The 9,876-nt window shown below is 44.4% G+C and overlaps 1 pseudogene across 1 annotated transcript; it reads left to right on the forward strand.

The window, feature by feature from the left end:
• Positions 1-4,987: 4,987 nt before the first annotated feature.
• LOC308574951 (large ribosomal subunit protein eL31 pseudogene) lies at positions 4,988-9,384 on the forward strand (annotated as a pseudogene). Its single transcript has 2 exons — positions 4,988-5,107; positions 8,934-9,384. The product of its transcript is annotated as a large ribosomal subunit protein eL31 pseudogene (transcript).
• Positions 9,385-9,876: the final 492 nt, after the last annotated feature.

Genomic DNA, 9,876 nt, shown 5'->3' on the forward strand with positions numbered 1-9,876 from the left:
AAAACACACTTAAGAGGTTCCTTTTGTTATATTTATGGATGCCTAGCAGTGAACTGGAAATAGCTTGGGCTGTGGCATTGAAGTGGTTCAGCAATACCCAGCTAGGGATAGATGGCTCTGACTCCCAAGTTACTGTGGTCTCTCGTACTTTTCATTTATTCAAGCTCAGCTGGGGGGGGAAGCCATTTCTATGTGGAAACAGTCAGGCTGCATTACTTCTGCATCCCTGCAGCTCATATCTTCCTCTCTGAAGGTGGCACCAGTTTGTCGGCCGTCGTGGGTGTTTCATGAATTTGCTTTCCATGAGAACGCTGTGTTGCGTGACCCTTAAAAAGAAGAGGATAAACTTACCACTGAGCTGTAGCTGGAAAGACGGTGGCCACAAACTAGGTGGCTTTTCTCTGTTCGAACTCAAGTATCGCTATATGAGCACTCTCTTTCTATAAAGAATTAAGCAGTTGGTGTGCTTAGGAACTGGCAAATGAGATTGCCTGTTTGACTTTTCGGCATTGTGCCTTGGTTGGAAAAACATGTTGCCGTTTAATGGTTCCCTTGTGGCTTTTGCAAAATGAGTTTGGTGGCTGTAGGCCAGGATTTTCTTAAGCAACAATTCAGTATCTTACAGACACTGTGAAATCAGAGGTTACAATTTGGAGTCCATTGTGCAATAAACCAATTGCCTGGAAAGGCGCATTGTCTGCTTTCAATGAAATCCTGTCATACCCCAGTCCCGTCATTCCCATAGAACTGGAGGTATGGTCAGCCTCTTCAAGTTATATTCATGAAATGAGTGGCAATAGATTAAACAAGAACTGGAGCCTTCTAAAGGATGTCAAGGTGGTCTTGGGAAGAAGAGCCAATTAGTTGCTGCTAGAGGCAGGACAGAAGGCAGAGAGTTACCAGGCTGGGATTACAAGGCAGGGATGAGAGAGGGATCACCATTTAAGTGGAAGAGTAGAGTGCATGCTTTGCAAGCGAAAGGGGCCAATTCAGTCCACCGCATCTCAAACTGTGGAGGATAAGGCCATCGTTGGCTACTAGACATGATGGCTGTGTGTCCTATCTCTAGTGAAAGATGGAGGCAGCATGTCTCTGAGTTCCCATTGCTGGGGAAGCTTTGTGGGGAGAGGGCTGCGGCACTCATGTCCCGCTTGCGATTTTCCCATAGGCATGTGGTTGGCTGCTGTGAGAACAAGACGCTGGATTAGAGGACCTTTGGTCTGATCTAGCAGAGCTCTTCATGTGGTTTAAAGCTTAATCAGGCAAACTGGGTAAGTACTCTTATCTATATGCTTAAAGAGCAATTGCCAATCAATTTGTAACTGGACCAAAGTCTAGTGCAGTGCTGGACTAGATGAGTCAATGGCCTGCCTGACAGTATAAATAAGGCAGTTCCTTATATCCCATGAAAGACAGACTGGAAGCACAAATGATAGGCTAGATTCTTGTCAAAGATTGAGTTGGTTGGAAATTATCTGGATAAATGGCTGAGACAAGGGAAATGGGGTGAGACAAGATATGCAGGGCTCCACTTTTTGGCAACAGTGCTAATGCGTCACTGAGATTTCATTACATGCAGCAATTCTAGATGTGTGCAGCCTTGGTGAATCCCAATGTAACTAAACCAACTACTTCCATGTCATTCTTGCTTCCTCTTGGATTTGCACAGTCTAGTGGTTACAGCAGCTAGAGCACTTTGTTAAGTGTCCAGTATTGCAGAAAGAAAACATGGACAAGGTTATTTGGACAAATTCCTTCCCCCCCCCCCAGTGTCACATGGAGCACAATATCTTTCATGGGGGACCCCCTCTCTCCATATGACCCTATATGTGAGCATCACAGTGGCTTCCCATTTGTGGAATGTTCTCCCCTGGAAGATTCAGCCAGAGGTGTAGCATGGGGGGTGCCGTGGCCCCTGGTGCAATTTTGAGAGGCGGCACAAACAGGTGCCCCCACAGCAGGCTCCTTTGTTGGAGTCTGGCTCCGTGCCAGAAGGAGCTGTGCCTTGGCTGCAGCGCTTGTTCCTGTGGTAGTTCCACCCACCCGGCAGTGGAGAACATCCCTCCTCGGCTGAAGTGAGGCATGTCTGGCTGCAGCGGCTCTGTCACCACGACAGGTCTGACCCAGCAGCAATACTGACGCCCACCCTCCTTGGCTCTGAGGCGCTTTGCACCTGGCTCCGGTAGCTATACCGCTGGGTCATGTCTGACCCGGTGGCAGAGAAGATCCCACCTTGGCTGCATCAAGGTGCGCCTGGCCACAGTAGCTCTGCCTCCGCCACCAAGTCATGCCTGTCTCAGAAGCAGAGAGCAGGAGGAGAGCTTCCCTGCCCCTCTCCAACCCTGAACTCTGGTGAACAGGCAGACATACGCTCCTGAGAGCCAGTGTAGTGTAGTGGTTAAGAGCGGTAGACTTGTAATCTGGTGAACTGGGTTCGCATCTCCGCTCCTCCACATGCAGCTGCTGGGTGACCTTGGGCTAGTCACACTTCTTTGAAGTCTCTCAGCCTCACTCACCTCACAGAGTGTTTGTTGTGGGGGAGGAAGGGAAAGGAGAATGTTAGCCGCTTTGAGGCTCCTTCAGGTAGTGATAAAGTGGGATATCAAATCCAAACTCTTCTTCTGGGTTCAGCTGGCACCTTCATTATACATCTTTAGGCGCCAGGCAAAAAAGTTCCTCTTCAACCAGGCTTTGGGCTGACTAACATCCTCTATCTGTTTAAAGGTGTTTTGGGGTATGGGGGACTATTGTTTGTTTTGTTCCTTGTTTTTATTATACATTTTGTGATTCTATCTTTTATTCTTCTGCTGTGAACCATGCTGAGAGCTAAGGATGAAGGGTGGTATACAAATGTAATAAATAATAATAATTATAGTTGATAAATCTAGAACAGTATGTGGATGGACTCTGGGTAGAAGAAGTAAGAATTCTGACATTGATGAGTCCTAGTACTGTGTAGGAATGCATCTAACCGCAATTGGAGGAAAGCAGTGACTGGATTTTATCTTCACACAGAGATGCACACACTGATCAGGACTGACAAGAGGAGTAGAGCATTCATGGTGTGGTGTTCGCTTGTAAATTCATTGAAGAAATGCATACCTAATTATAGCAATGTGACACAGTTGCCCATTGATTCCAGCTCTGTGTTGGTTCTGGCCCTGGTGTATCTTGGCTGATGAGCATTAATGTAGCTTTGCAACATTCCATTTTCTCTAGAGAGTTGCCCAACCTTGGACAACCTTTGGAAACAGGGGAAAAAACAAAACACCAAAATGATGGACCAGCATTTCAGTAGTACGAATTAACAAGAATCAGAAATATATTCTCAGCTGCCATTTTATATTTTACATCTACAAATCTGTTTTGAAGGTTGTGTTTCTCTCCTGTAGCTTGCAGGTCAGGATAGTCTACAAATATTAACTCCTCTTCATTTAATATACAGTCACCTTGAGGAATATGTCTTGTGGCATTCACTTCAAATCATTCTGTCCAAAGGAATGCTTTAAAAAGTGTGTTGCTAATTTGACCTAAGCTGTAAAAAGGAGGAAGTAACAAGATAGATTCTTTCAGATCCTATAAAATGCCCATCTCATTGTTGATGTCTTGGTGGTTTTCTCTTCACAGTCCAGAGAAACTCTACAGTGTTGATAAAAATAAGTTAAGGATTTGCTGAAATAATTTTGGAAATTGGGATGTAGAAAGGGGAGGTTTGGGGGAGTCGGAGAAGTGAGGTTTATGAAAAAAGGATACGAAATTATACATGTTTGTTTGTTTCTTTATTTGTTTGTATTGTCTATAAATTTTTTTGTAAAACCAATAAAAAATATTTTTTTTTTTTTTAAAGAGAAACTCTACAGTGGTTACCGTTTGGTACCCAAGCTGTTTTCTGACAGTTTTTTAGTTGCTGAAAACAATTTAAACTCAGTGGATTAGGAAGGCTGTGATGGATGTGCAATCATTTTGTTTGTTTCAGAATTTATAAGCTCACCTGCATTCCGAGAATACCGAAAAATATAAAATGGATTTTAAAACAGTATTACAATATAAAGACCAACAAGAATTGCAAATTGCAGAAATGAAATAAATTGATTTTGGAAGATGTAAGAGGAAATTTTCCATTGAACATTGAAAACATAAACTATGTTGTGGCTTGCTTCACTTCTTAAGGAAGAGAATCCTAGAGAACTGGTGTCACAGTGCTAAACACATGTGCTTGAGTTGCATCATGCTTAGTTTCAGAGGAGATGTAGAGGGAGCTTCCAAGATTCTCTGCACTAGAACCATGTAAGGCTTTATACATCAGTAGTCTCCAGCAGAAATGCATCGCAGGGGGCGGTCTACCACAGAAATCCTGTTTGTCAGGATACCTAACAATGGTCACTGATTGCTCCACCTGGACAGCCCGACCATTCCTTTTGAGATGCTAAATACTTAGTTCCTGAATCCAGGTCACAGGCTCACCCTATTCAAACACAAATACACCCTTAAGTCAGGATTTGAGCAAAGAGACAATGAGGAGGAGGCTTTCCCATTTCCTTCCTCACTGCGGAGAATATTTGAGGTCACTGGAAGAGTCAAAATGGCTTCAGGATTGCTCTCCTGTACCATTTCAGACCTTGTAAATTTATGAACATTTAATATATATATATAGAGAGAGAGAGAGAGAGAGAGAGAGAGAGAGAGAGAGAGCGCGAGCGCGCTTGGAATTCCTATAACAGTATGATGGAGAGAAGTGGAATGGTGTACTCAAAAGGAGAGCAAGCGTTTACTGCACCTGGATGAATAGATAGCCATTTATTCAGCATACACTTTAGGACGAGAGGTTCAGTGGAGATAAAGAGGCATTATCATAGCCATGTGCCTAGCAGCATTTTGCTTTCCCTGTCCCAAATCTACCCGTATCCTGTCTCTTCCCATAGGAAGAAAAAACAGAAAGAACTATTCTGTCCTCCCTACCCCCCGCCCCCATCCCTAGTGCATTAACATGGTATGGCACAGATACGTCAAGCTCAGCTATCTAGCTGTCCACCAACCATCTCTTCCTAGACCGTCTTTCCACAGGACCCCAGATCTAGGCAAATTAGGGTTCGTTTGTGATGCTGCAGTAAGTCATGCAGTAACCCCAGAGGAAATCAGCTCTCTGTCTGATGAAATTAACATTAGCAGCCTAATTCCATCCCTCTGTGGAATGATTGATGAAACGAGGAGCTCTGGTGTTTTAAAAGGTTGTGCTTGGCCTTCAGCTAATTGCAGCTATGAAAAGCTTATTTGAGGCCCCCAAGAAAAGAGGTGGGGGGGGTTAGGGAATTCCTTTAAATATCTACAGCCACAGAGTCCTTTGGGGGTGAAGATGAAACATAGCTGCTTGGCAGCAACTGAAGCATAGCAGCTCGTGAAAGGTCTCTGGTGGGGGGGGGTGAGAGAGAGGGAGAGGGTGGAGGATGAAGATAAAAGCACAATTGAGTCCACAGACCCCAAGTGGAGGGCAACTATTGAAACTGATAATGGCCATCCAACCCCAACCCCCTGCCTTCACCCCTGCACACACACACGCATTCAACAGTTGCAACTGTTGGAGCTGTCTTCTACTACTAGAGCAGGGGTCAGCAAACTTGGCGGGCCGGAGGGCAGGGGAGTGCGTGCCGATACGCGTGCGCACACGCTATTTCCGCCACACTTCTGGGTCGGAGGAGCACCGGAAATAGCTTGTGCGCATGTGCACGGGCCTCCTTCAACCCGGATGTGCACCGTAAATAATGCTTAAAAGGTAAAGGGACCCCTGATCATTAGGTCCAGTTGTGACCGACTTTGGGGTTGTGGTGCTCATCTCGCTTTATTGGCCGAGGGAGCCGGCGTACAGGTTCTGGGTCATGTGGCCAGCATGACTAAGCCACTTCTGTCGAACCAGAGCAGCGCACGGAAATGCTGTTTACCTTCCCGCTGGAGCGGTACCTATTTATCTACTTGCACTTTGATGTGCTTTCGAACTGCTAGGTTGGCAGGAGCAGAGGTTGGCAAAGGGAGCTCACCCCGTCATGGGGACTTGAAACACCAACCTTCTGATCAGCAAGTCCTAGGGTCTGTGGTTTAATCCACAGCGCCACCCGCGTCCCTTAAATAACGCTTATGCATGCGCAAATAATGCTTGCGCATGCGCACAAGCTATTTCCGGTGCTCCTCCAACCTGGAAGTTGGCAGCCACGCAGCGCAGCGCCAGTAAGAGTGGGCGGTGGCAGCGAGCATTGCCGCGGGCTGGATAAATGAGTCCCTTGGGCCTTATCCGGCCCGCGGGCCTTAGTTTGGGGACCCCTGTACTAGAGGTACCTGTAACAATTCATAGAAGTTCATAGAAGAGGCAAGAAGCAAGGAAGAAACAGTCAAGAATGATATGTTTTACTATGAGAAGGTAGTGGTGTTGCCTCTGGCTAGATTTCCATATTACTCCCTTTTCTGTGGTCATTTGATCTGTTATCTCCTGCTCCTCCAGGTATGCAAAAAACAAAACAAAACCCTTTTAAAGTATTTTCTCCCATTCTAAACTTATAAAAGAATGAAATGGGGTGGGGGTGGGGAGACACACCTTGGATGAATTGATGTGCAAGGAATAACCTGAGGCACTTCAGAAACATGTGGATAATTGTTCTTACCATTCTCCACCCCTTCCCTGTTTTGTGAAGAGATTTCCCTAGCAATAGTGGTCTGTGATTTATAGCCTGCTCCTTGTTACAGCCCGGGTAAGTTCACCATAGGATGTGTGATGTTGGCAAGAGTTCCAATCAGAAGACATTAACTTCCTTTCAGGTTTGTCTGATAGATATGGCAAATAACAAAAGGGGGCACATAAAATGAGAATAATGCTCAAAGGGTCTATCACCTCAGGTTGCCTGTCACCTTGGGTTGCCTTTCTGGGTCCCTCCACAAAATCCCAAATTTTTGAGTGGCAGGCATAAAAGCTGAAAAATGAACAGTAGGGAACTCAATTTAATTCAGTCAGTTAAGACAAGATGACTGCCAAGGGAAAGAATCTGTGAGGAAATATTTATGCAACGGCATCTTGTGTTTCACTGTCGTATGTGAAAGATCATCCTAAAATGTTGCTGCAGTGGTCTAGAGTTGTTACTGCAAAGATCCCATGGTGAAGAGAGGTACAAGGTGCTACTACGTACAGTAGTTCATTTCTGTGTATGGTAAGCCTTCAAATCTCACAGAACTCTTAACCAAATAGTTAAGATAAAGCAAAGTGATACAGATATTAGTTTTTTATGTTGCTGGATAGAAGACTAGTTGCAAAAGTATTTTAGACAGACACATAATTGCTTAGTAGGGTTGTTTGTTTTGTTTTGACAAATCACCTGCAGAAGAACCTAAGGTCTCTTTGTAACTGGACTCTGCCCATGTATTTAGCAAGGCTCCCTGCAGAGCTGTGCCTACTATGCAGTTAAGAAGGACAAGGTAATTTGAATTCTGCAGTCATTGTACAAAAGGCCAATTTGTAACCTTATTGCCAAAATAAAATAAGATTTCTAAATCCTGATACTTGAGAAGTCCGTTTTGATTTTGTTTTTTGTCATTCAGTTCTGTAGAAGTTTTGATCCACATAAGGCCCAATAAAACACGACTCTTGATGGAGCCTGGGTCCCATGCTAAATAGTTTGAATGCCCAAAATTAAAGTAGGGATTTTGAAGATTGCCACTCCCCAGCTGGTTTTTAAATTTGATTGGAAAATCCAACTCTAATAGTATTTTTTTAAAAAAAAGATTAAACATAGATTATAAAGGAGGACAGTGGCTTATCAGTAAAACTTCGCATTTATATATTTATCATCTAAAGTTGTGATTCTTCATGTTTGCACTTTGCTTTCCCTTAGAACAGTGGTCTTTGACTGATTGAGACCCAAGACCGACCTCTGACTCCCAGGCTGCAACGTGGGATCCACTTTTGCTTTATACTTAACAGTGCTGTTAGTGTTCGTTATTAATCCTAAAATGGCAATATACCCAGTGCTTCCCACCCCCGAAAATAGGTGGCAGTACTCATCATGAAGTTGGATGAGTGTGGATAAGCGCCACACTTTTTAACAACAAAAAGAGGTGCCATTAGTGCGTACCCTGGATTACCCCCTGAAAACTCCCCACTGAATATACCTACTATTACCTTAGCATTACAGCCATACCTCGGGTTACAGCTGCTTCAGGTTGTGTTTTTTTGGGTTACGGATCGCCGAAACCCAGAAGTACCGGAATGGGTTACTTCTGGGTTTTGGCGGTCGCGCATGCGCAGAAGCGCTAAATCGCGCTTTGCGCATGCGCAGAAGCACCGAATCGCAACCCGCACGGGTGCAGATACAGGTTAAGAATGCTGCGGGTTGCGAACGTGCATCCCGCACAGATACTTCTAAGGTTTTCACGGTACTACTAAGTGAAAACCATTCTTGCAGTGTCAGGAGAAAGGCACGAGCATGTGGTTAACCAGCAATATGTATCATATTAAAAATAATAATAATAAAGCCTTGTGCATCTTTCTCCTACCACACTGCAGCATTTGTGGAAATTGATAAAATGAGGATCTCATCAGAAGAACATGTCATAATCCAGACATGCGTGTAGTGCTTCTTTGCTCTGGTCAGCCTAAACTGAAATCCGACGTGGCAACAACAGCTTTGCTGAGACTCACCTGGTGTGGCCTCGACCCACCTGCTGGTTGAAGACCTGTACCTTAGAAGGCCTTGCCTTTCAAGCCACAATGCAGGAGAACCTATGATGTGCCACTTTTAGACAATGAAGCTCATCTCTCTGAAAGATCAAGGGTGGGGCGGAATTCCTTTAGCAGCTGAGAAGGAAAATCCAGAAGAAATATTTCTTCAAGAAAGGGATAGCTTCAAGTACGTTACTTAGTATGGTCAATGAGAGAACCTAAATTGAATTGATAGACAGAAAGCCTTAAGAGTGTTTTCCAAAGTCTTTCTGGTCTGATCCTGAGCAGGACAGCTCCTGCAAAGAAAGGTGGTGAAAAGAAGAAAGGACGATCATCCATCAATGAGGTGGTTACTCGGGAATATACTATAAACATTCACAAACGGATCCATGGCGTGGGCTTCAAGAAGCGGGCTCCTCGTGCTCTCAAGGAGATCCATAAATTTGCAATGAAGGAGATGGGAACTCCTGATGTATGCACTGACACCCGCTTGTACAAGGCTGTCCGGGCAAAAGGAGTAAGGAATGTTCCTTACCGTATCCGTGTGCGTTTATCCAGAAAACGCAATGAAGATGAGGATTCGCCTAATAAACTGTCACATATGTGCCAGTTACCACCTTCAAAAGCCTACAGACTGTTAATGTGGATGAAAACTAATCTTTCCTTATAATAAAAATGTTATGACACTTTTTTTTAAAAAAAAAGTTTTTTTCCAAAAAGTGAAAAAGACATTGCCACAGAAGGTTCAAGTGGCACCACAATATGAATGTTTTGCACATGCCATTACCATATATTCTCCGTATTAATGTAAGCTATGTACAGTGGTACCTCGGGTTAAGTACTTAATTCGTTCCAGAGGTCCGTACTTAACCTGAAACTGTTCTTAACCTGAAGCACCACTTTAGCTAATGGGGAACTCCTGATGCTGCCGCGCTGCTGGAGAACGATTTCTGTTCTCATCCTGAAGCAAAGTTCTTAACCTGAAGCACTATATCTGGGTTAGCGGAGTCTGTAACCTGAAGCGTATGTAAGCCGAGGTACCACTGTATATATGGGGTTCCATATTTACTAGGCCTCTGGCTCATTATGCTCTTCCAAGGTGGCCACCAGTGTGAAGTCTCCCTGTGATGATTAGCCATGGAAGATGATGTCTCAAAAGCCCAACAGTTTTGGGGGAA

The sequence above is a fragment of the Podarcis bocagei genome (genome assembly GCF_964188305.1).
Source record: "Podarcis bocagei genome assembly, chromosome: 15".
Classification (NCBI taxonomy): domain Eukaryota; kingdom Metazoa; phylum Chordata; class Lepidosauria; order Squamata; family Lacertidae; genus Podarcis; species Podarcis bocagei.